Below are 26,609 nucleotides of genomic sequence, written 5' to 3'. Positions count from 1 at the left end.
CCCTGGGTAGCCCTGAATGGGACCCAGTGGTTGTGTGGCCCAGTCCGTGGCCATGGCTTCCACTTGGGTGGTTGGGGCACTTGCACCCTTGTTCTCCCTGGGCACAGAGGAGAATCCTCCCACGGTAACAAAAATTTGTAACCTCACTCTCCTCAAGAAAGAGGGCACATTCTGTTTCTACTGGTATGATCATTTGGCTACAGTTTTTGTCCCCTCCATCAGCCTGAGGGCATGTGATAGCACATGTAGAAGCCCTTACTACATTCACTAACAAGCCCTAAATGATAGCTGCCAATGGCTGTCTTTAGTGAACACTGAAAGGTCTCTAATTGGAAAAGCTGTGCTCCAAAATAGAACCGCCTTAGACATTATTATTGCCTCGCAAGGAGGTACCTGTGTCATTATAGAAACAGACTGTTGTGTGTTCATACCTGATGAGTCTGCTAATGTATCCTCTTTACTAAATCGCAGGAGGATGCAAATGAACTCTGAATAATCCTCAGCCTGGAGGACTCAGTACATCAGTGGGCTCTTGGTGGGAAAAAAGTTACTTATTTTGGGAATCATTATCTTAATCTGTGCCTTTTTTTTCTTAACGAACCTGAATTATTTCCATGGTATCTGCTTTCAAATGTAGCCAGATAGCTGCCAAATGAGCCACCTCCATGCTAGTGAAGCCCCTTGCTGACCACGCCAGGCCCATTGCAGAAGAGGGAGGCATGAAAAATTTTAACATCCAGTCGGTCTTGAGGGTTGGAGTGTCTGGGGAGGTCATCGAGAAGACATGGTCACAGGTTGACCGGCAAGTTGGCCCCGGGCCATGGGAGGCTCCTCCACCCTCTCCATCTTTGAAACATGCACCCTGCCTCCTGTTCCCAGAGCCAGCCACCTCCCAAGATGCCGCCTTGAGTGAGCAAGTGTTGTGGAGGCCATCTGAGCTGTATACATGATGGAGCCCTGTTAAGGTCTCTCTATAAACGTTTGAGATTATGGCGAGTAGGTGCAGAGATCTAGTGGTCTTGTGGCCACCTAGACAAGCCTCATAAGTAAGTTCCCTTGTGCATTAAACCTTCTGCCCACGGATCTGGATGGCTGCCTCTTTCCTTGGTTTCCCCCTGCCCTCCATGTACAAGGCCGATTTTAAATTTCACCCAAGCAACTACGGAATTTGTGAACCAACATCTGTTGCCAGTAGAGCTGCTTGCATGAAATGTTAAAAGAAGTTCTTTAGTGAGAAGGAAAATAAAATAGGTTGGGAACTCGGAGCTGTATAACGAAAGGAAAAGCATCAAAGAGGAAATAGGTGAAGGTGAAATGAAAGCTTTTGTTTTTCTGATTCTTTTTGAATAGTCACCATGCTATACGCTACATTCTCAGAACTTGTATCTCTCACAACTGGAAGTTTGTGCACTTTGATCACCTTCTTGTTTTCTTCTATTTTTCTTATTCTTAACTGATCTAACATAATGGATTGTTCAAAATGATAATGGCAAAGTATTTGATTATGTATGCTTATATATGTGTGTTATGTGTATACAGATGTAGATGTAGATTTCCTTAGTAGAAGTAGAAATGAAGTGAATGACAACAATACAGGGACAGGAGGGAGCAATCAGGATTATTTTGTTATTATAAGAAATATGTCTGTTATTTATTTTAGCAAATGCTAATCTCCTTATCCCAGAGAAAGGGGTGGCGGAATTTCAAAATTGGCTCAAGATTTTTTTATAAGAGGTGTCAAAACAAAAATTAAGTGAAAGGAAAAATTGTTTATTTTTTGAAGTTGACAAATCAGGTAAAAGAGAAAATATGTTTTAATTTTCTTGTTGGAATGAAAGCTTAGCAATCAACAGGTTCCTAGTTTCAAAAGAATCCACCTATGTCAAAAGTAAGAGACGGACGGACCTACAGATGTAGGAAGCTGAAGGTTAATACTGACATAACTGGGAACCAGAATAGGAACACAGAGAAGTGGTCACAAGCTTCTCAATTAGTATTATCGGTGGCTGTTGCCATGTTATAAGTGTGTTCTGTGGCCTTGTTGCAAACCGCGAGACATTTTTGCAAATAAATATTAGTAAGTACATATGTACACAAGTTCTATGAGATGCATTCTAAGAAAATAATCCATATTGGAAGCAACAGAAGTCTTTAAACTTATAAATTCAATATATGTTCTTAGCCTATCTAAAATATCCAAATATCACATCATTTGAAAATTAATCCAATAATGTTTTCCAGAGTTTGTAAGCATTGGACTATTCACTAAAAGCTAAAGTCCTTTGTAAATACTTTAACAGTGGAATCTCACATAGAAGATGTGAATGTTGTATAATACTCTGATCTGAACGCAGAAATTGATATAAAATCTGTTAACAGACGTAATATTGATAATAATGGTAAAACCAAATGAGAACAAGCACACAAATATTCTCATTCTTAAAAAGTGGGGTGAGCTTATATGGTGCCAAAAGTACCCTAACACCAAGTAGAAGATTCTTTTGGGCTCACCTTAACAGTTCAACCAACAAAATCCTAAAATGAAAGAAAATTTTCTTCATCTGTAATATTTGTCATGGAACAAAAATCAACTATCAGAGAAGGGCACCTATATGTATGTGTATACACACACACACACACACACACACACACACACACACATATTATTTTAAAACTTCAAATAAAGCATGGTAACTTTTAAATATTAAATGTGTTATATCTGGGGGGTGCCTGGGTGGCTCAGTTGGTTAAGCATCAGACTTCGGCTCAGGTCATGATCTCACAGCTTGAGAGTTCCTGTCCCGCATGGGGCTCTGTGCTGACAGCTCAGAGTCTGGAGCCTGCTTTGGATTCTGCATCTCCCTCTCTGCCCCTACCCCACTCATGCTTTGTCTCTCTCTTAAACTTAAAAAAACTTTAAAAAAGTTGTTTAATAAACATATTGTATTTTTTAATTACTAGGTTATTTTATTTAGCAGTTATTTTGTGTATATATATCAAGTAAAAATTATTTTCCATTTTATTTTTGACGATTAGTTTTATATGTTGGCTACGGTACCCAATTATTTAATCAAAGCTAATCTAGGTGTTGCTATAAAGATATTTTGTAGATGTTGTTAAAACCTACAATAATTTGACTTCAAGTAAAGAGGTTTGCCTTCAATGATACAGGTAGACTTCGTCCAGTCAGTAGAATGCTTTAAGGGCAAAACCTGAAATTTACCAAAGAAGAAGAAGAAATTCTGCCTCAAGACTAGAACCTCAAGCCCTCCAGCCTGCAGACCTGCCCTACAGATTTCAGACTTGCCAGCCCCAACAATCACAAGCCGATTCCTTAATCTCTTAACACACACACACACACACACACACACACACACACACACACACACACACACACATTGATTTTTGTTTCTCTGGAGAACCCCCACTGATATAGTACTGAAATACAACATCTTAATACAGTATTTGTACATAATATTAACACCTACCTAGTATGCTTATATTTTTACCAAAAAAACTTTAAAACTGTCAGTTAATCCCGTATAGAAAAAAAAAATGACTTCTTGCCTATCATTGTGATTATTTGTTATCATTTCCGAAGAGTAACGTGTGTCAGGAGTTTAGAAACATGAATAAGCATTTATCCACAGAGAATAGAGTGCAATAGAATCTGAACTAGTCAAATCCTGTTAAGAATATATTTGGGGGGGGGGGCTCTTCCGCCACCATTTGAAATCCGGCTCCATACAATGCTCCGCCACGGCTGTTGCCGCGACCCAGACTGCGCGCCAGCAACCCCCCACCCGCCCCCTGCAGCCCACAGCTCCACCACCATGGAGGACATGAACGAGTACAGCAGCATAGAGGGATTCGCAGAGGGATCCGAGATCAACCGCGAGCAAGAATCCGCAGGATGACGGCAAAATGTTTATTGGAGGCTTGAGCTGGGATACAAGCAAGAAAGACCTGACAATATTTGTCTCGATTTGGGAAAATTGTAGACTGTACAATAAAAACAGATCCAGTGACTGGAAGCTCGAGAGGATTTGGATTTGTGCTTTTCAGAGATGCTGCTAGTGTTGATACGGTTTGGGAACTGAAAGAACACAAACTGGATGGCAAATTAATAGACCCCCAAAGGGGCCAGAGCTTTAAAAGGGAAAGAACCTCCCAAAAAGATGTTTGTGGGTGGATTGAGCCAAGGTACTTCTGAAGAACAAACTGAAGAATATTTTGGAGCCTTTGTAGATATTGAAAATACTGCACTTCCCGTGGAGACAAAACCAAATGAAAGAGGACTTTGCTTTATCACATATACCAATGAAGAGCCAGGAAAGAAATTGTTAGAAAGCAGATATCATCAAATTGGTTCTGGGAAGTGTGAAATCCAAGTTGCACAACCCAATGAGGTCTATAGGCAGCAACAGCAACAACAAAAAGGAGAAAGAGGTGCAGTGGCTGGTGGACAAGGTGGTACTAGGGGTCATGGGCAAGGTCAGGGCCAAAACTGGAACCAGGGATTTAATAACTGTTATGATCAAGGGTATGGAAATTACGATAGTGCCTTTGGTGGTGACCGAAACTATAGTGGCTGTGGCTGTGATTATACCGGGTATAACTAGGGAGACTATGGATATGGACACAGATATGCAGACTACAGTGGCCAACAGAGCACTTATGGCAAGGCTTCTCGAGGGGGTGGCAAGCCATACTAAAGGAGGACTTTGGAGAAAACAGGAGGAGATTGCTAAACCCATCTTGCAGGACGGACGGCATTGAAGATCAGCCTTCTGTTGATCTAAGGTGATTATTTTGTAAAAGACTTCCTAGCGTACAAGACACAACTGTGTCCAACTGTATATAGCCGCCAATTAGTTTTCTTTGTTTTTACTCTGTCTTTTGCTCTCTGTATTATGACTCAGTGTGGAGTTGTGTTTATACAAATTTTATTTGTGTGATTTCATGTTAAATCTCAAATAAATGCTTCCTTATGTGATTGTTTTTCTGCATCAGGTACTAAAAAGCTCTGTAAAAGTGTAACTGAAAATAAACAATAATTAAGGCACAGTTCATTTTGTAGGGAATATTGGTCCATAGGGAGAAACGGTGGTCCTTTTTTGAATAGCCAGCTACAGTGTACCCCTGTTCCCCATTTTTCTTAGATGTATTCTATATTCTGAGGCTTCATTTCCCTGCTAACTGAGGTTTCCACCACACCTTTAATGTTTCTCTGTGCATTTGGAGACCTTGTCATAGTGTTGTCATTAGTGGAAGCTTTCTAGCCGACCATGAATCTTCTGGATTATATTGTGAAGAAGTGTGCCTTTTTAGCCCAAAGCATGTTGGTTGTTCCTTTTCATAAATAGAAGCAATTGTGCTTTGTTCCTGTCTCTGGAAAGCCATTGGTTATGATACACTCAATCAGAATCTGGTCTGTTAGAAAGAGCTTTGGCTAATCGTAATACCGTGACATTACTTGTTTTCTTGATTAAAACATCCAGATATACTCAGGGAAAAGGCAGTGTTAAACAGTGTGTTGGAGCTACAGTTTAAGATATCAGAAATTGTTACAAGGATTTTGGCAGAGAGGTATGAGGTGGTTAAAATTTGAGCAAAAGTGAGATACAGATACTTGAAGTAGGGACTTGAGGAAGTCGGTTGTATTCTACTGGTATTGTCGCAGCAAGCACCAAACTGAACAAAATGTTTTCTTGTGGGGCGTTTTTTAGGAAGCTATATTGGGTGTTAACTGTTAATGTGGTGTGAGCTCTTAGAAAAAGTCATGCTAGTAGGTTTCATCGTTTTTAATGCATTAGTGCTTGAGCTGCGTAGTTAAACATCCCATATTCAGACATAGGAAGGAGTAGTGAGGAAAAGTATACTTTAAATTTTATGTATGTCAATGCAAATCTAAGGTGACGCGAGTTATTACAACAGATTTTCCTGGTGAATCAAAGAGCAGTTTTAACTGTAGACTTTGAAGAATTTCCTGGGTAAATTTAAGCTTTAAATTTTATATTCAGTGTCCTTGGATTTAAGGTTTTTTTGTTTTGTTTTTGTGGTTCTACATTAGCCTTTAGGATTGGCATACGGGTTCTTGTGCAGAGTAGTTGACCTCACCTTCCAGGAAATGTAAATTTTTTATGCTGCTGAACCTGCCTTTTGTTTTATTTGGTGCCTGCAACTTTCTTTGTTTAATGATGTTTGTACTTGCTAGCTGTCAAGTCATAATGCACTTGGCCTTGTTTTGCTCTTGTTTTGCTGTTTGACCTTAAACCTAGGCCAAGTACCAATGTTGGTTATTGCAAGGGACTGCTTATTCTTTCAACAGGCAACCTTAGGGAACAAGGGAGATTTTCATTTTAAGTTATGTTGTCAAAGTCTGTCGGTGCAGTGTCTAGGGCAGTGAATCCTGTTAAGTTCAAATTTATGATTAGGTGACAAGTTGACGTTGAGATTGATTGTCCTTTCCCTGATCAAAAATGAATAAAGGTTTTTAAACAAACAAACAAAAAAATGTTTGGGGGCATTATTCTCATGGGTTTTTTTGAGGAAACTCAGGGACTACTGGGTGGGGAGGGGCAGCCATCAGAAGGGAGCATTGTTCCCTTGCTGTCAAATTCTAGTCTTCACCTATACTGGCTGACTTCACACTTGATTTATACATCAGGTCTCTATATACAGCTTTATTCAAACATAGGATCCCACTGCTGCAGACTGAAAATCATTGCCTTGCCAAATAAATCGCAATCAGGTTAGATCGGAGACATATGGGTAATAGAAGTGAGGAAATGGAGGGACGCCTGGGTGACTTAGTAGGTTCGGCAACTGACTTAAGCTTAGGTCGTGATCTCACAAGTTGTGAGTTCAAGCCCCACACAGGACTCTATGCTGACAGCTCAAAGCCTGGAGCCTGCTTTGGCTTCTGTGTTTCCCTCTCTCTCTGCCCCTCCCCCATTCTCTCCCTCCCTCCCTCCCTCCCTCTCTCTCTCTCTCTCTCTCAAAAATAAGTAATAAAACATTATTATTTTTTTTAAAGAAGTGAGGAAATGGATACCGCATAAACAACCCAACCTCTCCTTCCTTTTTATAAAGAAAATGTCACAGATTTTTGAAGTCTGAGTTTGGGAGCTATTTTCCTCTTTCCTAAAAAACAGCCATTATTTTAGATAGAAAAGTTTTCCCAAGTCAGAAACTTTCTTCAGAGTTTTTTTTTTTTTTGATTTTTTTAAATAAACAAGTTCTCGAGAATTATCAAAATTAATTTTACAAAAGGAAAATATCATTTTAATGTGAGAAATCAATATGAATAAATATTAAATTGTCCTTAATTTCTGTTTTCTTCCCTCCGTTGTCCTAATTGTTTAAGAATCTCCTAGAGCTCGTGTTCGTCATCGCCTTTGCCACATTCTGCTTCTGTGGTTATGATTCCATCAGGTTTTCCACTCTAATAAAATCTCTGTTTGTGGATTTATAATTTCATTTCAAGTCTTCCCTGCAGAATGACAACCTTTGCCCAGGAGACAGCTTCTTTATTTTAAATTCAAGAGGACTATGCCAAGTAGGTTTCTCACTAATACACATATAGCTCAGTGTTCCTTCAGTAAGATGTTATGTTTATTTTTTCATAATTCAGCAACTGATTTAGTATTGGGCCTCTTTAGAAAATCTGGACTCAGGAACAAGGCAGGTCCTCACTCAGCCATCATCAAAATAATGCACCGAGGTTTAGCGTCTTGATATGCTCAAGCCTTACGTTTCTAAATCATTTAATGTGACCTTACCTTCTTGGAGAATGGAGAGATTTCCTGAGGCTAAGCCAGTTAAAGTTGCTTGGCATTTGTGCTATTTTGGGAGGTAATAAGCTATTCCCTCCGTGTTCAGTGTCACAGACCCCAGTGTTTACACCATATTATAAAACCTGATGACAGACAGCACAGCACCAGCTGGCAATGTGACCTTTCTCTCCCTTAGCGATTCTGTACAAAGCAGGCCCTTTCCTCTTTGTCTTTCTGCATTCTCCCTCCGTATAGTCTTGGCCTCAGCTTTTGTAGAATCAGTGAATTAAATGAGATTATACAGATGAGACAGAGTGTGATTGAAAGTATTTGTATGACTTGATGGCCACCTGAAGTCTTAGCTTCCTCTCCTGATGCCTGATGCCTTCATTTTCTTTATTTGGTTGATAGGCAACAGGGTACAGTGAGAAGTGTGTGCCTTGTGACAATAGATCTGGATTTGAGTTCATGTCAAAACAGGAACTAGTGATGAATGATGGCAGAGCGATTTGGCCTGTCTGAGCTTCAGGTCCCTCATCTGTAAACTGGGGGGTTAAAATACCCACTTCTGAATGTATCTTTATGAGTGTTATAAAGTGTTGGCATCCAGTAGGCCTCAATGCATTATAGTTATAATAATGATAAGGATTAACTTTTCTGCGAAAATGGTATTGATGAAGAGTTTAATTTTGATCATTTCAATACTCACCAAGAGAGAATGGGCCCAACTGGTTCATTCTTCACCGACTACTGCCGTTGGATGGAGGAAACAATCACCAGAGATAACCTGGAATGTGGCCAAATGGAGATTTGCTTCTTGCAAGTTGACTGGCAGGCACTCAGAATTCTGTGTTATTTACACTCCTTTCTGACACTGGTGTATAACTCCTGTGTTCATCAGAGTCCAGACAGTGGCAAAAGAAATGAGAGGAAAAATGTTTTTATCAATCCCAGTGTAAAAAAAAAATACTCTAGTAAAAACAGAAATTTCTGGAGGAAAAAAAAAATTTCAGATTAATAAATGGAATACAGTGGTTGCTTCTCTATATGGCATGAAGCTTTTGAGAATCACAGGCCTGGTATGAAACAGGTCTGAATTTAAACTTTATCTCTGGGGGCACCTGGCTGGCTCATTTGGTAGAACATGTTACTCTTGATCTCAGGGTCATGAGTTCGAGCCCCATGTTGGACGTGGAGCTAACTTAAAAAAAATTAAAAGTAAATGAACTTCCTGCTTTCCTCCTTTACATATTATGAGAAACCTGAAAAATATGAAAGGGGACAGAGTTTATGAGGATGACGGACAATTGAAAAATATTTGGAAATATTGTCGTCAAATGTTAAATCTTAAAACTTGAACCTAGTTATACATAGTTGGATAGAGTGTCTTCACATGTTGTGATATCCCTATAAAAATTACTTTTACCCATAATATCAATGCTCAAACACTTTGTAGAACAGCAGGACAAGTTATTACAGAACATGTTCAGAGTCCATTACAATCTAAGCTGGAAAATGTTTTAAATAAAACCCCAAATTCTCATTGATTCCTTCCCATAGCTTATACATTTTGGAGTAATACAGCTCAAATTCCTGTTTGCATCCTGCTTTTAAAACCCTCACTGCTCAGTGGGTTGGCTGCTCTGTTGCCTATTCTGTAAGCAACCTTGGCTTTCCATCTCAGAAGGAATCAATGGAGTGGGAGGGTGGGGTGGGGGCAGGACTCTTTTCAGGATATTTTGTTCTCTAAGACAAAATCACTAATCATTAAAAAAAAAGTGTTATTATATACCATATACTTTCAAGTAACTAAATAACAATGACCTCAACATTAACTCTGTAAACATTTCAGTTTGCAAGGCACTATTCCTTCATATTTTATTTCTGACCTGTGTAAGGGCACCAAAATATTCTAGGACACCAACAGATAAGCCAAACAGTAGTTAAAAAGTTTATTGCCTCTAATACACTGGTATTAAGCAAAAGGAAGAGAAATAAGTCAATAATCATAAATGGATTTTCTACCAAATGAAAAGCATTATCATGAAAAACAATTATACTCCTTGAGTCTTTACCATCAAAAAGCTTATAATCTAGTAATTACCCTTTTACGGCAAATGCCATAGTGGGTGTTATTCCTTTATCTGGAAAGGATGTAGACCGTAATCTTAAAAGTGACACTGGTCACATTCCAGATTGCTAAAATAATGTAAGGGCAACCTCAGTACATGAAGAAATTAGTTTTTCTTAAAATTAGGTCTTCTAGATGATAATTTTATCATGAAAATTTAAAACATAAGACTACTACATTCTAAACAAGCAATAACATGAAGAACAGCCTTCAAACTCAAACACCTGGAGATTTCATTATCTGCTTGCGCATTCCCCCAACTAGATGTGCCTTTCATACAGAAGAGATTATTAAGAGCATAGTAAACAAAAGGCTGTTTTGCTAGCCAGGGAAAACTGTTCAACATCTTTGGGAAATATCCAGAGACTATTGTTTCCTCATGTGCTGCATCAGGAAGAATTTTGTGGGTTATCAAACATAACCCCATGCTCTCAGTCGAATCACTCCCTCATTCATATGTGATATCAATAATGTCAACTGCAGTGTTGTTTCTGAGTAATATATCGATGTACCATGATTCATGGAGAATTAAGGGAAGCAGAAACTGCTGATAATGGAAGTGCATCGAATTTGCTTTATTTGTATTTGGTAGCAGTGGTGGTTGGATATTTGAGGAGAGGAGGCCAAGGAAGAGAAAGATAAGAGCTCCTATGTCTATAAATCAAAAAGTCAAACTACAGTAATACACTCAATCAGAGTTAAGAATTAAAAAGAGAGAGAGAGAATAAGATAAATAAAAATTGATAGGAAAAGCTAATTAACTACTCCAAGTGTATAATAATAACTTTAACAGAATAAAGAATACCTATTTCAAAGTGACAGTTACCATTAAACTTATAGTATAAGGTAAATCCATTAAAATCACAACAATTAAAGGGATACCTAATTTTATCATCACTATTTAATATTATATAAACATAGTTCAACGCAATGAGATAAAAATATGGAAATCAAAGACTTACATGTTAGAAATGAGAAGGTAAATTTGCATGCTCTATGATTATACATAAAATTTGCAACAAAATCAAGTAAAACACTGTTCAGATTCATTAAATTAGAGAAAATGAGCAACATAAAATTAGCACAAATAAATGAATATAATTCTAAATGGAACGAAAGGGGGAACGTGTATTGATATCAGATGCTAGTGCTACAGAAGGCACAATAAACTAGTCTTACATTTTTATGCAGTGCCAAATGTGGTATCTGTGCATATAAGCCCAAGTCACTGGAAGTACAAAAAGAGTCTGATAACTCAGTATTAGGAAACTTTAATATATTTTTTCTGGATTTTACTGCTTAAGCAGATACACTATAAATAAGTTACAAAGCAGAGGTTACCAATAATGGCCAGTGGATGTAAAGGAATCCGTGATTTTCTTTTAGGGGGGCCAGGAACTCTTTGAATTGATAGGTAATATTTTATGAATACATTTTATGTATCTTCTACAGAAGAGTACTCTGAGATGCAAAAAGTGTTAATTGGTATAAAGTGTCTAGATAATTTCATCAAGGTATTTCATGTGTATGTGCATACACACACACACACACATATATATTCAACCACTTTACCATAAAAAGAAATTGTGGGATATCTATAAAAATCTATGACGATGCACTATATACATCTGCACATATAGATACATATGCAGAGTATGACTTGAACTCCTTCTCTAACACATTTAAAAGGCCACATTCTCTAACCATGACTCAACAATAGTAGAACTTAAAAACAAAAGAATAATTTCTAAAAATCTAAACACTTGAGAAAATTAATATGTTCTTTTTAAAAAATTTTTTAAAGTTAATTTATTTTTATTTTGAGAGAGAGAGAGAGAGGGGCAGAGAGAGACAGAATGAGAGAAAGTGCCAAGCAGGCTCTGCACTGTCAGCATGGAGCCAAATGGGGGGCTCAAACTCAAGAAACATGAGATCATGACCTGGGCCAAGATTAAAAGTCTGACACTCAGCTAACTGACTGAGCAACCCAGGAACCCCGAAATTAATATACTCTTTTAAAAATTAGTACGTCTAAATAAACCATAGGCTAAGAAAATGTGAAATGTAATATAATATGTCAGAAGTTGTGATATCCAGCTGTCCTCAAAGGAAAATTTAAATCTTTAAAAGCTTCTATTATTGAAACTTTTTATGAAGCTAAATAATTGATTTAATGTAAGAATTAAGAAAATTAAATAAAAAGAAAAGCAGAAGATATGGATAATGATGGGCAGAAATTAGAAAGGAAAAAGAAATTTCATTAATAAATGAAGCAGGAGCTGGTGCTCTCAAATTGTCATTAAGATATCCAAAACCCTAGCGAGTCTAAAAAACGGAAATACATGAGAGGAAATGCCAAAGTAAAGTAAAAAAAAAAAAAAAAAACATTATATTCAAGGAATAGGAGGATTCCTTTTTTTAATGAAAGGAACACTGCTGTGAAACACCAATTTATTTCAAAATGCAGGAAAAAATAGAAAAATTTCTATGAAAATATGAGTTACTACTATTTTTCAAAGACATTAAGAAAATGAAATAGAGCCATAACTGTGACTGACGATCAAACAACTACTCCCAAAACACACTAATCAAGGGTTGTCTTAGATAAAATTCTGTCCTCAAAGAAAAATTATTCTGGTGCCATTCATATTGTTATCGAGCAAAGAAAGATATTACCATAGATGCAGATATCCTAAATAAAATATTAGCAAATGGAATCCATCAGACTAAGATAGCCTTACACAGGAGAGTTTATTAAGAATGCAAAGATTATTTAACATTCAGAAATACATGATGCTGGTGATGATTGTAACAAGCATGAATTTAGAGTCAAATTATTTATTTCAATAGATACCAAGAGATCATTTGATACAATTAATCATCCTTTAATTAAAAAAGTCTTTGATAAATAAGAAAAAGATATCTTCCTTCTTAACACTAAAAAGAGTTGATTAAAACAAAGAGCAAATATTCCCTTTCAAGGAACATAAAAGACAAGACTACCATCTGTAACCATGGCTGTTAACTAACAGTCTTCTCTAGGTCTTTATAAAATCTGTATCTATAAGTATATTCTTTCTAGGGAAGCTGTACTACTACTCGGTTTCAGACACAGTGGAAGAGAGTTGGGGAGGAATAAGAAATCCTTGTTGTATTTGCAAGAGACTAGCAGGGCTTTTCTATGTAATTAATTCTTCAACAGATGGTTACTTAATGCCTGCTCTCTGCCTGTCCCTTTTGTGATTCAGGTATAAATAGTGCAAAGAGGGTTTCTGGATTTTGATCATTTCTATTATTTCCAGTTTAGTGATCTAGAATCCAAAGACTTTTGAACCAAGTTGCTGTTAGCCTATCGCTTTAATGCTTACCCTAAATAAGTCCTACAACTTTTAGCAACCAAAGGATGTTTTGCTGAAAAGCAACTGAGTGTTTAAAAGCACAGCACCAAACAGCCTAAGAGGAAACACCGCTCTATCACTTACCATGTGACTCTGGGCAAATTGTTTGCTCTCCCTGTGACTCTGTTTTCTCATCTATAAGTGGGAATAGTAACGATACTCTTGTGTCGTAGGGTAGTTGTGAGAATTAGCAGAACTGATAAGGTAACACACATTTAGAACAGTGCTGGGTTATGATAAGAGCCATATAAATAAATGCTATTACTACTTAAAAACTGAGCATGATTTATTATCCCAAGGATAATTTTTTTTATTTTTTCATCTTTCTCATCTTTGTAAGGGTTTAATTGAGGAAATAAACGGCTTACACTGAATAAGGAAGGCTGTCTCTGTCGATATTTTCATTACAGTCTTCCTCAGAAATCAGAGAACACAATAGTATTAAATAATAATCATTTAATATCCATTCTTATTATTTCTATGCACCCAAAGTACTCTTTTTGAGAATTTAAACACCTTAATGGTGATGTTTGACTAAGAGAATATGAATATATTCCAACATATCAGGAAAAGTTACAAATTATGGCATCTATTTTGTTCTTTTGCCCTATTCAAGAGATTAAAACACATTCTGAGAATCATATGTCAACCTATATTGAAAGGTAGTTCACAGGAAGCAGGAAAAACTGGGTGTGAATATAAAGGACCCAAGGTACAGTCTATAAATACTCCTTCAGCTCCTGAAGGCTCTTTTTAGGGTTTAGTCTTTTTGGTTTCACATGATTGCTTCCGTACCATTAGCAGTGAGTCTATTCAAATAAAAATAAAAAGTAGCACTTAAAAATGCTCTTTGGCACTTCAAAAGGCCATATATTAGAGAGCTAATTGGTATAGCTTTTACAACTTTCACATTGATTTTTTTCCCATTGATTTTTCCCCCCTCCTTTGAGCTGTCTTTTCATCCTGCTACTAGTATGAATTCTGCTTTTTGGTTCTTGAGTAGTCTGCACTCAAGAGAAGATGGTGAAAGTGACAAGCTTCCCAAGAACTTTTGTTCTTCTGTGCTGCCATATTTTAATTTCAGGCAAGTAGAACTCGTTGAGAGTATACTGATTGGACTATGTTGGAAACCTTTCTTCTTTGGAGACTTAAAATTTTCCATGAAAATGAGATATTCTGGCAATTCAGACTGGGAGCATTGAGTTTCTCTGTTGCAGAGTCTCCCCCCTTAAACAATTTGGGGAATGACAAGATTTACTTCTGAGAGCTAATTTCTTTCTAGAGTCACGAGCTAAATACATATATTTTAATGTTTCAGAAATTGGTATTCTATTTTCTATCATCACTATCATCATCACTACATATCTGATTATATGACCCCTTGTTTTGTTACAGTAATTTTCAGTAAATTATAAACATTTCAATAACAGGAAATGATAGTTGAGGAAACACATTGGAGAAGGTCCTGCAAACAATTTGAAGAATATATATGTAAGAAGTGCTTCCAAAACACATAATTGCTTCAGACTTAGTAGAACATTTGGTGTCTTCTCAATGGTGAGTCCAAGGCCTGTACACTTTCCTCTGTCTTCTAGATGAACTAATCAGCCTCCTTCTCCGTTACCCTTGTTCTATTCAGTGTTTTTACATTAAATAAAATACTTAGTTTTTGTATTTGGCCATGCTTGGAATAAGGTCAGGTTAACATTCATAGAGGAGATAAATCCATTAAGGAGATATTTAAAGAGAAAATCAACTGGCAGTGGTGACAGGTTATGGGGAGAAAGGGAGAATGAGTTGACAAAAAGGGTCCCCAAGTTTCCAGCTGGCTCTGCTGTGTGGTTGGAGCTGCTTGAGAGATGTTTGAGGAAGGTGTGGTCAGGGGTGAATATCCTGAGTTCAGTTTGGGACATGATGATTCTGAAGTACCCTGGCAACATCCGAGCAAAGATGTCCAGTGGACAGTTGGCTGCAAAAGTGCAGAAGCTAGAAGACATCTGAACGGGTGTGCCATTTTATTTGTTAGAGACTTCAATGTTAAAATTTGGGTGGAGAATGCCATCAGAGTGAAATGTTGGCGCAGGTCAAAGGAATATCTGCTTCTATCATAACAGGAGTATAGGAACTAAAACATAAATTGTACTGTCACTCTTTTTCAAAATTTCTCTTCTACCACTACAGAAATTTCTACCTTCTTAGAATGCTCTTCTGTTCTTTTTTTTTCCCAGTGTAACTTCTGCAATTCTTGAATCATCAATTTATGCTGAACATACTAACCCATGTTTTAAAAGTTTGCTTATTTTCTTGGAAGTTCACTTTTGTTAAATATTGCAAGTATATTTTTTAAATAATAAATGTTTCATATAAAAAAATAGTAGTTTCCTTCTCCATCCTTCCTAATCCTCAGGTCTGACACCAAGAGTCAGGTGTTCAACTCTTTTGCTTGTTCTAAATAATGTGCATATGCTGACATTTCTTTGTTTCCAAATTTGAGATAGTATCTCCTGAATTTCTTTTTTTGTAGTTGAGGATTTATCTCTGTTAAATATTACTCCCAAACACTTCCCTGAGTTCTGTCTTTCCAATATTTTGAGCTTCTTGAATTCTTTTTTTAATGTTTCATCCTTTAAAATTTCTAACATTCCTCTTTGTCCTCTCATTATTCCTTTTTACTCTGATCTCAGGGATATAATATCTTTATGTATCTGAAGTTACTGATTAAATATTTTTAAAGATTTTGGTCTGTTTCCTGAACTGTCTTTTTTTTCCCCCACAAACCTTGCTTGGTTTTTTGTTTCTTTGGTCTCCCTTCTCTCCTTTATTATAGAAGGTTCTTCAAAAGCCTGATGATTTTTGACTGTGTATTGCATATATAACAACAAGACTCCTAGAAAGCTGATTGAAACTCAGAATGGGGATCAGCCTTGTAGGCTGTTCACTTCACCAGTAGGTAATCAGAAGTGTGTTCACAGGACAGGAAGCCTTCTTTTGGGGAGTCAAGGGTAATACTTTCACTCCCTGTGGTATAAGTGTACATGTGCATAGTATTTATCCCTGGATTTCAGCAGGTTCAGGGCTTATAGAAGTTTGGCTTGCTATTGTGTGGACTTTATCTGAATCTTCCTGTTTTTATCCTTGGAGTTCATCCCTGACTTCCACTATTCCCAGGGTCCTCAATCTGGAACTTTCTCACTAGTGTGCCCTGTGCAGGCACTTCTGGTGTGTTTTCTGTATGTAGTCAGTTACATCTCCTTGATCTGACGTCTACTTGTAAAACGTGTCAAGTGTGTCATCCGTCCTTGCCTTCAGTCACATTTTCTTTGCCCATTTTAGAGGTGCTTTGATGGAGAGAAAGGATAAATACACAAACTCAATGCACTTTGTGTAACTCGATGTCTTCCTCTTTATTTGATTTTAAAATCACCATTGTGTTTCCAAAGCCTAGCATGTTATGTGGTTTATAAAAGGCAACCAGTACCTGACCTGAAATGAATAGAACTCATGGTGGTTTTGATAAAATTAATGGGTATTTTTTTTAATATTTTCTTCTATTAAAAATATTACCCCCCATTTCCATGAATATTATAACTGTGCCCTCTTCCTATTTTAATTGTTCAATAATTTCCTGGCCTTTTGTGACACCAAAGAATAATTGTTTTCAGGAAGTGATATGACACCGTATCTATCTTATGGGAAATTCCCTGTTTCACTGCATGGTCTCCCCCTATCCCTCAGCACTAAGAATGGAACACGGTTTTATGTTATATTTTTGTATTGAACTGAAAATCAGTTTTACCTTACATTACATGTCACAATGGGTCTTTAAGAGAAGAAAAATCTAAAATATATCCCTAATAGAGTTATCAATACGAGCATAAATGCATCCCAGTTATATGGAGGAAGACAAAGGGCAATAATTATTTTATACAGTGACATTATTTTTGAGTGGCAAATAGTATTTCTTTTTTTTATTCTTATTATTTTTTAATTTTTATTGAGAGAGCGAGAGAGAGAGAGCGAGAGAGAGAGAACATGGGCCTGTACAGGGGAGGGGCAGAGAGAGAGGGAGAGAGAGAATCCCAAGCATGCTCCTGGTGCTGTCAGCTCGGAGCCCAATGTCAGCTCAATCTCAGTGTCCTAGGATCATGACCTGAGTGGAATGCAAGAGTTGGACACTTACCCAACTGAGCCACCCAGGCCCCCAGAAAAATAGTATTTCTAAACCCTATTTCACAGGTAAGAAAAAAACGAGATCCAAAGACATTGCAGATCTATCTAGCTAATTAGTAGCTGAAAGATTCCATCTCCCAATTTTGGTCCAGTGTTTTTCACATTATACCAAAATTAATCTGAAGGTCTTTTAGATAAGTTGCTCCCCAGTGTTATGAAGTTTCCTGCACAACTCTGCCCTTGTCCTGGCATCGTGATTAATGAACTCGGCTTTGTATAAAGTTTTTCTTCCCATCACACCTTCACATGACCCAGAATCACAGTTGTTTCTTTGGAAAAATTACTGATTTCAGTTACATGTTGTTCAGATAGCATTATTTAGAGCCATTAGAGTAAAAAGTTTATGCTCCCACGTTTCTTCTTGATACCCTTGTAATTACATTGAGATATAACTTTACCCTCTCAAGTCTCAATCTATCTTTTTCCTTAGGTGAGAAGATGTGCCCCTGACTGGTGGGCACGGCAAGTGTACTTTGACAGCTTTGCTTCCCCATGTCTTCCAAAGAAATGTTTAACAAATTATTGCGGACGTAGAACATCCACTATTTTAAATAAGGAAATTTTCTGGCCAGCTCAAGGTCAGAAAGTATTTTCTGATTATTATATCTTTATGTAGACTCTAATATCATGCTCTCAGAACAGACCGGCCAAGTTAATAAAGATGTATAGCTTAAGTCTTTAGAAATAGGATTCAGGAAACTTTGCAACAGAAGCTGTTATATCGATATTATACTTTCACTAATCAGCTTGAAACATCTCTCAAATGGAAGGAAAACAAGATATGCTTGCAAATAAAATTCACTATCTAATCTTGGAGGAAATCAGTTAATTCTCTGTCCTTCCATTCACACTGCTTAATAAACAAGTGAGCCATATTGCCTGTTTGCTATAGTTTGAAGTGTTATATTTCTACTTCTCTCAAAATATTTAGGGATTCATGTATCTAGTGTTATATAAGATAATTGCATTATCTGACATTTCCTGGGAAATTTTTCATTAAAAAGGGAAGCAAAAATACTGCAACATTGAGGTTGGTTAATTGGAATGTGATCATTTAGGGGTGCCTGGGTGGCTCAGGTGGTTAAGTGTCTGACTTTGGCTCAGGTCGTGATCTCTCAGTTCTGTGAGTTCGAGCCCCACATCAGGCTCTCTGCTTCAACGTGGAGCTTGTTTCAGATCCTCTGTCTCCTTCTCTCTGTCCTTCCCCCATTCATTCATGGGCATGCTCTCTCTCTCTCTCTGTCTCTCTCTCAAAAATAATCATTAAAAAATGAAAAAAATAAAATAAGAAATGTGATCATTTAGATGGGGATGACTATGTATAAAATTCATTTTTGTACTTTATCTGACAAAATTATACTAATAAACTGTATTACATATGTAAATTTGTACCGTAAAGACATATTTCACCTGCATTAGATTATTTTAAGGCATTCTCTTGGTTATTACAGTAGCAGCCCGTATTGATTGTATGAGGTTTGTACTACATGGAAAGCCACACAGACAAAAACAGAAGTCGCCAATAATCCATCCGCCAGTCCACCATAGGCTCTTTTAATAGTTTCGTGTATTTCAAATTCCTCCCCTATTTTTCCAAAGTTAGAGATAATTATCTAAACTGGTCTCCTTGATGCTACACATTTAAAACCCCATTTTACATGTTAATTTGTACTCCTCTTGTCTTTAATAAAGGGCATAAATGTTTTCCCAAGATATTTACATATTCTTTTATAACACGCTCTTCAGTATTTTGTTGTTTAAATATGCCACAATTTATTTCACCAATCTTTGGGGATACTTTAGAAGCATTGTTTTACTCACAGGGAAATAGCAGGAAATAGCCTGCTCATTACACATAATTTGAATGTATTCATAAATGTTTCCCTGAAGGATCTCAAAGCAGGAAGGGTTGTTTTTGTGGACTTTTTTATTTTTTTATTTTTTTTGGTGTTGTTTTTATTTTGAAGATCATTTAAACTGTAATAAATAATTAAAATGAATCAAGCTCTTTTATTTAAAATTTTTTTTAACGTTTATTTGTTTTTGAGACAGAGAGAGAGAGAGAGCATGAACAGGGGAGGGTCAGAGAAAGAGGGAGACACAGAATCCGAAACAGGCTCCAGGCACTGAGCTGTCAGCACAGCCTGACGCGGGGCTCGAACCCAGGGACCGTGAGATCATGACGTGAGCCGAAGTCGGACGCCCAACCGACTAAGCCACCCAGGCGCACCAAGCTCTTTTATTTTAAATATTTGCTTGAATTAGTCATTAAGGCAGTTTGGGTGTCACTTAAGAAACTTATTGGGGCGCCTGGGTGGCTCAGTCAGTTGAGCATCCGACTTCAGCTCAGGTCTTGATCTCTCAGTTTGTGAGTTTGAGCCCCACGTTGGGTTCTGTGCCAACAGCTCAGAGCCTAGAGACTGTTTTGGATTCTGTCTTCCTCTCTCTCTGCCCCTCCCCTGCTTGTTCTCTCTCTCTCTCTCTCTCTCTCTCTCTCTCTCTGTCTCTGTCTCTGTCTCTCTCTCAAAAATAAACAAATTTTTTTTTAAAAAATAAACTTATTGAGGTTTTCTTGCTCTTAGGATAGAAGATGGTTTGAGTGAAATTTTGATTTCATAAAAATTACACCAAGGAGGACATCTGGAAAACTATACTTTTATTCTAGTGCCCGTGCCCTCATGTCCTTATATCAATATTAGAAAAATAATTATTCTTTCATTTCTAGCAGAAAACAAACATAGAGGGAAAAAGATGTTTTCTTGGATCTAGAGCTAATTCTCCATTCCTATCTCCAGTTTTATACACAGAAGATTCCGTTTTTGTGGAACCCTTCAAAAAGCACATATTTGGCAACAATGCTGCTCAAATGATTTATTTTTTCAGAGGGGAGTTTTACTTCATATAACAGGAAGCCTGAAAGGATCCTCTTTAGGAGAAAGCAGTACACTGGGCACGTTTAGAAGGGCAGGAAGTCTTTGGTTATGCTCTATGGAGTAGAAATCTCTTTTCGTTTAACAAATAGATTTTTCTCGGGGAGCTCTGTTCTTCTTTCTGCTGAATCAAACAGCTTGAATTTCTGATGAGGATTCTTGAGCGTGTATTTGTCTTCTGCTGACACTGAGATTCATGGCAATACTTGCCATTAACACAAATGGGAGCTAAACACATCAATTGCTTCATGTGAAGATTAAAACTCTCCTCTTCATTTGAACCCAATACATTATTGGTAATTACATTATGTGTCAATAATAATTTCTCTTATTCTGTTTAACACTGCTGCTTAGAAACAGGCGTCTGATCGCACCACAGAGGTCATAAAAAACATGAAAAACGTGGAGATGTTTTCTTTCAGAGTTTTGTGGGGCTTAACCTAATGATAGAAAGATTTATTAAAATCTCCTTGTGTTAATATAATTCGTATCTGTTGCCAGCAGATACAAAACAGAATAAAATATTTAACAGTTTACATAAAATGGCAGTTACAAGATTTCTTTTTCTCCAGATAGGATTCTCTTCTAATATGTATCAAAAACAATTTGACGACAAAAGGATTTTTTTTTAATGTAGCATATTCGAATACCTGATGTCTCAAATAAGACCAATCCAAGATTTTTCATGTGGTTCTTATTTTTTTAATAATAAACTATTTACTTAGTGATAAATGAATGTGACGCTGTAATTTTCCAAAATAAGAAGTTACTGTTTCCTTATATGAGCACATGCATATACGTATATATCAAGATTTTGTCATATTTTCCCTTTGTATGCATATCTCCTTAGGAGTTATTTTAGGCAGAAGTATATTTCATTATGTCAGATTTCATCGAATCTGTGATGTCATCAGCCTTAAGGCACATTCTTATATGACTGTGTACCATTAAGAAAAAAACTTTGTGACTCCTTAAACTATTACAAGATACCATCTTACCACTTATCTTATGCTTTTGAAACATTAAAATGTTGTCTTATGAACCCACCTAAAATAGCAGGGAAGGGAATGCTGTTGAGGCCAACAGTGTTTATGTTAAAAATTAATTCCAAGTTAAAGAATAGTAACATCCAAGTAACCACTGCTGAACTAGTTTTAAACTATTCAGTGCTTTTATGTTAAAATGGATTTTGGTTTATTATCGCCAAAGAGGACACTTTAAATATCTGAAGATTACTTCAGAACTAATGGGTCCTCTTAATTTTTTGAAATTCAGACCAGAAAATAAACATTAAGAAGCAATATATAAACACTCATAATAACTTCAGCAAATCAGACTTTCTTTTTTTTTTTTAATGTTTTATTTATTTTTGAGACAAGGAGAGACAGAGCATGAACAGGGGAGGGTCAGAGAGAGGGAGACACAGAATCAGAAGCAGGCTCCAGGCTCCAGTCGTCAGCACAGAGCCCGACGCGGGGCTCGAACTCACAAACCGCGAGACCGTGACCTGAGCCGAAGTCGGACGCTTAACCGACTGAGCCACTCAGGTGCCCCACAAATCAGACTTTCAATACAAATAGTCTTTCAATAGATGAGAGAAAGAACAAGCAGTATTTCACCCGTTTTAATTTTTTTTAATTTTTTTTTTTTTATTTAGAGAGTGAGAGAGAGCAGGGGAGGGGAAGAGAGGGGGGAGAGAGAGAACCAGGCTCCGTTCTGTCAACGTAGAGCCCAATGCAGGGCTTGAACCCACAAACTGGGAGATCATGACCTGAGCCAAAATCAAGAGTCGCATGCTTAATCGACTGAGCCACCTCCATTTTAAACAATAACCAACCCCGCTTTGGGAACCAAAATACTCATATTTACCAAATTAGTTGTTTTTTTTTTTGTTAGGTATTATGTATGTATATTGACACATTCTCTCTCTTGGCCCCTTTGCTATCCTAGGCAGCTTCCTCTTTCAGTAGTCTTTCTGTCAGATATACAATGTCTGAGGTTTTTTTTTTAAGTTTATTCATTTATTTTGACAGAGACAGAGACACAGTGCGAGGGGGGGAGGGGCAGAGAGAGAGGGAGGGAGAGAGAATCCCAACCAAGCTCACACTGTCAGCACAGAGCCTAATGTGGGGCTCGAACTCACGAACCGCGATATCATGACCTGAGCTGAAACCAAGAGTCATATGCTTAACCGACTGAGGCACCCAGGTGCCCCTGAGATATTTTTTGTTATAACAGACTTCAATCATAAATCCTTGGGATGAGACCCAAATTGTCTGTAGTACTTGGTTGATATTTTAGTTCAATCATATGTTCACAATATCATTATTTATTTCTGTCATCAACTCAACTCTTCACTTGGGTGTAGATTTTACTAATTTACGTCCAAAAAGATGACCTATTTCCATGTTTTATATTTTTATCATGCCAAAAATTAAGATTGTAGAAGCATTTGCATGCATGCCTGCTAATGATCATTTTTATACAGTTTGAGGAAGTTTGTACACATTTGCTAAGTATGTCCTTATTACCTCTAATCAAAGTTCATGATGGATCATTTTCCTTAGCACTGTCTAGAGTTGAGCCCGTGCTCCTCCCACATGTTCCTCACACTGTGCGCACACAGTTAAAATAACCAAAACCAGGACCCCTCCAGGCTGTAGGTCTGTGCTGTGAACAAGTACATAACCTTGAATCAAGACTTTTCTTGGGCTTCCTGTCCTCTGGCATTCCATCTGTCTCTCCCTTAGCATCCATGAGTAACAAATGCAACTGCTTCCTGTTTTCTTGCTTTTCAGTTTTTTTGTTTTTTTGGTTTTTTGGTTTTTTTGTTTGTTTGTTTGTTTTTGTTTTTTTTGTTTTTTTTGTCTCCTGGCAGCAGGGATGGCGGGGGGCAGTGGAGGGGACAGTGAAGAATATATAATTTATATTAAAAAAAAAACCTGCAGAACTGCATTGGAAGGAAGCGTATGAGATGTAAGCACAGTCTTGAAACATTTGGAGGGGGGTCGGAGAAGAAACGAAGCTGAGACAAAGAGCTCTGGCTGGAAGAAGGGCGGGAGAGCTCAGAGGCAGAGGGCTCTTCTGTCAGAATAAACGTCAGTCCCTTCACAGGGTCCTCAAGGCTGTCCACAGCTTTGCTCCTGCTTCCCTCTCTGCAGCATCTTCAACTATGCTTCCCGTGTGTATCACAGGCACACCTGGGCCCTCCTTTTTCCTTTACTACATAGTTTTCCTTGTACAGGCCACCCTAACTCTTCTAGGGCTGGGCCGACTCCCGCTTGTGCTCCAAGCAGATACCCCTGCGCTGGCTCTCTTCCTTGTATTTACCCTTTCCTAGGAAACATCACCTTCGGATTCATTGTTGGGTGCAAGATATTTACCCCAGGCACTCTCTACATGAAGGCAGAACTCCGCCTTTCTTGTTTAGAGACAGATCTCCAGGGCCTCACTTGTAAAACATTTGTTATGTAAATCAAAGCATGAGGCGACAGAGGTAGGAATAAGCAGGGAGGGAGATGTTTTTGTAAGATAAAGCTATTGAGAATAACTGGTGACGCATTTGTACTGCAGGAAGGGCGGGCATGGATACATACATCTTCTCAACATTCGACTTTCTTTTTTATTCTTTTTAAAAATTTTTTTTCAACGTTTATTTATTTTTGGGACAGAGAGAGACAGAGCATGAACGTGGGAGGGGCAGAGAGAGAGGGAGACACAGAATCGGAAACAGGCTCCAGGCTCCGAGCCATCAGCCCAGAGCCATCAGCCCAGAGCCATCAGCCCAAAGCCATCAGCCCAAAGCCATCAGCCCAAAGCCATCAGCCCAGAGCCATCAGCCCAGAGCCCAACGCGGGGCTCGAACTCCCGGACCTCGAGATCGTGACCTGGCTGAAGTCGGACGCTTAACCGACTGCGCCACCCAGGCGCCCCTTAACATTCGACTTTCAAGGACTTGTTTGTCTGTTTCTTTTAATAGTCAGGAACTTACATGAGATGTCAAAAGTATATGGAAACCACAGCACAAATGTGAAATGCAGGCTGCTGTTCTATTTGTACTGGGCAGCATGGGAGATTGTGAAATTGATGCCCCTGGGTGACCATGCCTTCCACATTGTGTAGTCCCTTGCATACTAACTCTGGGCTGAGTATGTGACTTTCTTTGGCCAGTGGGAAGTTAGGAAATACGAGGATTGATAAATGCTTTGTTATTATAGCTTACCCGCTGGGGGATTCCTACCACCACGGTAGCAATTCAGTCTGTGCTGTCTGTGGGGCCACATGGAGGAAAACTGAGTTCCCCAGCCAAGAGCCCCAGCTAACCAACAAATGAGTGAGACCACCTTCTACCATCCGGCTAGCAAGGCCCCTGATGCCTGTAGTCACAGGAGTGACTCCAGACAAATCCAACAGAAGTACCACCCAACTGACTCCAGCCCAAATTGCAGAATTGCGAGCAAATAAATGGTGGTTGTATTGAACAAACACACAAAAAGAATAATAGGGTTGAGCAATGGCAGGTGACTCAGACAAACGAAGAGGGAGACAGAGAGACAGAGAGCGAGAAGCTTTGCTTGGGGAAGACGTTTTAAAAAGGAAGGAAAAGAATAATGACAAGGTAGAAGAATGAATCTTGCTGACTTCACAGTTCTGCCCAGGATTATCTCTGACTGACTGATCAACAAGATCTCCAAAGCACTAAGACCCAATGACATCAAATGGACCATTTGAATTCCGCCCCCCCCCCAACTAATTTTCTGATGGGACCGACTTGTCTTGGCATTAAAATGTATCACCCCCTTCTCAGTGATGGGAGGCTGAGGAGATTGTGGAGAGATCCCTGTTCCATCCACTGCATTATTGTAAAATAGAAGAGCACTCAGGTCACTCTTGTCTGCATGAAAACAGAACATTTTATAGGCAGGGATGAAGAAATGTAATTCTTTATTATTGCTACGGTAATTAACTTTATGTGGAAAAATAAGAAATGCCTCAATGGTACTCTTCTGATACCAAGATATTACCTACTCATTACAAATCCCCAAAGATTTCCAAATTTTCCATTATATAACTTTAGTTATATAATATAACTTAATATATAATATAATGTATAATTAGTATATAAAAATATATAGTATATATAAATATATATAATATATAAATATATAATATATAACTTAAAATAAGTTATATAACATCCATTATATAACTTAAGGAAATATCAAGACATCCAAATTACTGATTTGAATATCAGAGATGATTCTATAACTCTTCTCAATAATTACGGACCTTAGAACTAAATTATTCACTTCTCAGCATTTGGAAACTGAATGAAGAGAAAAGAAAATGATCCTTAAAGTATATATCAAAATATTCAAAATCCAAATATGTGGATAAGATGTCACCTTATATTACCTTCCACCAGTGCCAGTAGGAGGAATTTAGGGCTCTTTTGTTTGTATTCAAATACTACATGCACGTATTTTAATACTACTAACCAAACTAATAGTATACTATATGTTAACTAACTGGAATTTAAATAAAAACCTGAAACAAAAACAAAACACAAGGAACCATTTGCAAAACGTAGAATAATGCCACTCTTCACTAAATTCTTTTGTTTTGCAAAACATAGCTATTAGTCATAAAATATTTTATGAGTACATCATATTAAAACAAGTTTTTAAAAATACTACTGAGCAAAATACAGTACAAGTACAAAGGAACTTAAAAAGAAAAGCCACAATTCCTGCTCCAAACTTCCTCGCTTGTAGTATCATTTCTCAGAGGCTTCTGTGTGGAGTTATTCCACTAGTTACTGATTATACCTCTCTGTGCAGGTTATCAATGGGAAATGCTGATGCCACAGAAGATAATTTAGTACATCTGATCCAATGCCACCTTCCCTTCCCCCTCCCTTTTTTTTTGGTTATGTTTAATGTAATTCCTTCATCTGATGTTTTCAGACTTTTAAGGAAATGTATGCAAGAGTTGCAAGAATACTACAGAAGAAATCAGCAGGGGAACCTGGATGGCTCAGTCATTTCAGCCTGCAACTCTTGATTTTGGCTCAGGTCATGCTCTCCTGGTTCGTGGGATCCAGCCCAGCGTAGGGCTTTGTGCTGATAGGGTGGAGCCTGCT

General features: G+C 37.7%; 1 pseudogene; it reads left to right on the top strand.

Annotated features, from left to right (window-relative positions):
* Nucleotides 1–665: 665 nt before the first annotated feature.
* Nucleotides 666–4,996, top strand: LOC101091906 (annotated as a pseudogene).
* The last annotated feature ends 21,613 nt before the right edge of the window (nucleotides 4,997–26,609 follow it).

Source organism: Felis catus, chromosome D3, assembly GCF_018350175.1.
Source record: "Felis catus isolate Fca126 chromosome D3, F.catus_Fca126_mat1.0, whole genome shotgun sequence".
NCBI lineage: Eukaryota > Metazoa > Chordata > Mammalia > Carnivora > Felidae > Felis > Felis catus.
The sequence above is the reverse complement of the archived record's forward strand: the minus strand, read 5'-3'. Positions and strand labels throughout refer to the sequence as shown.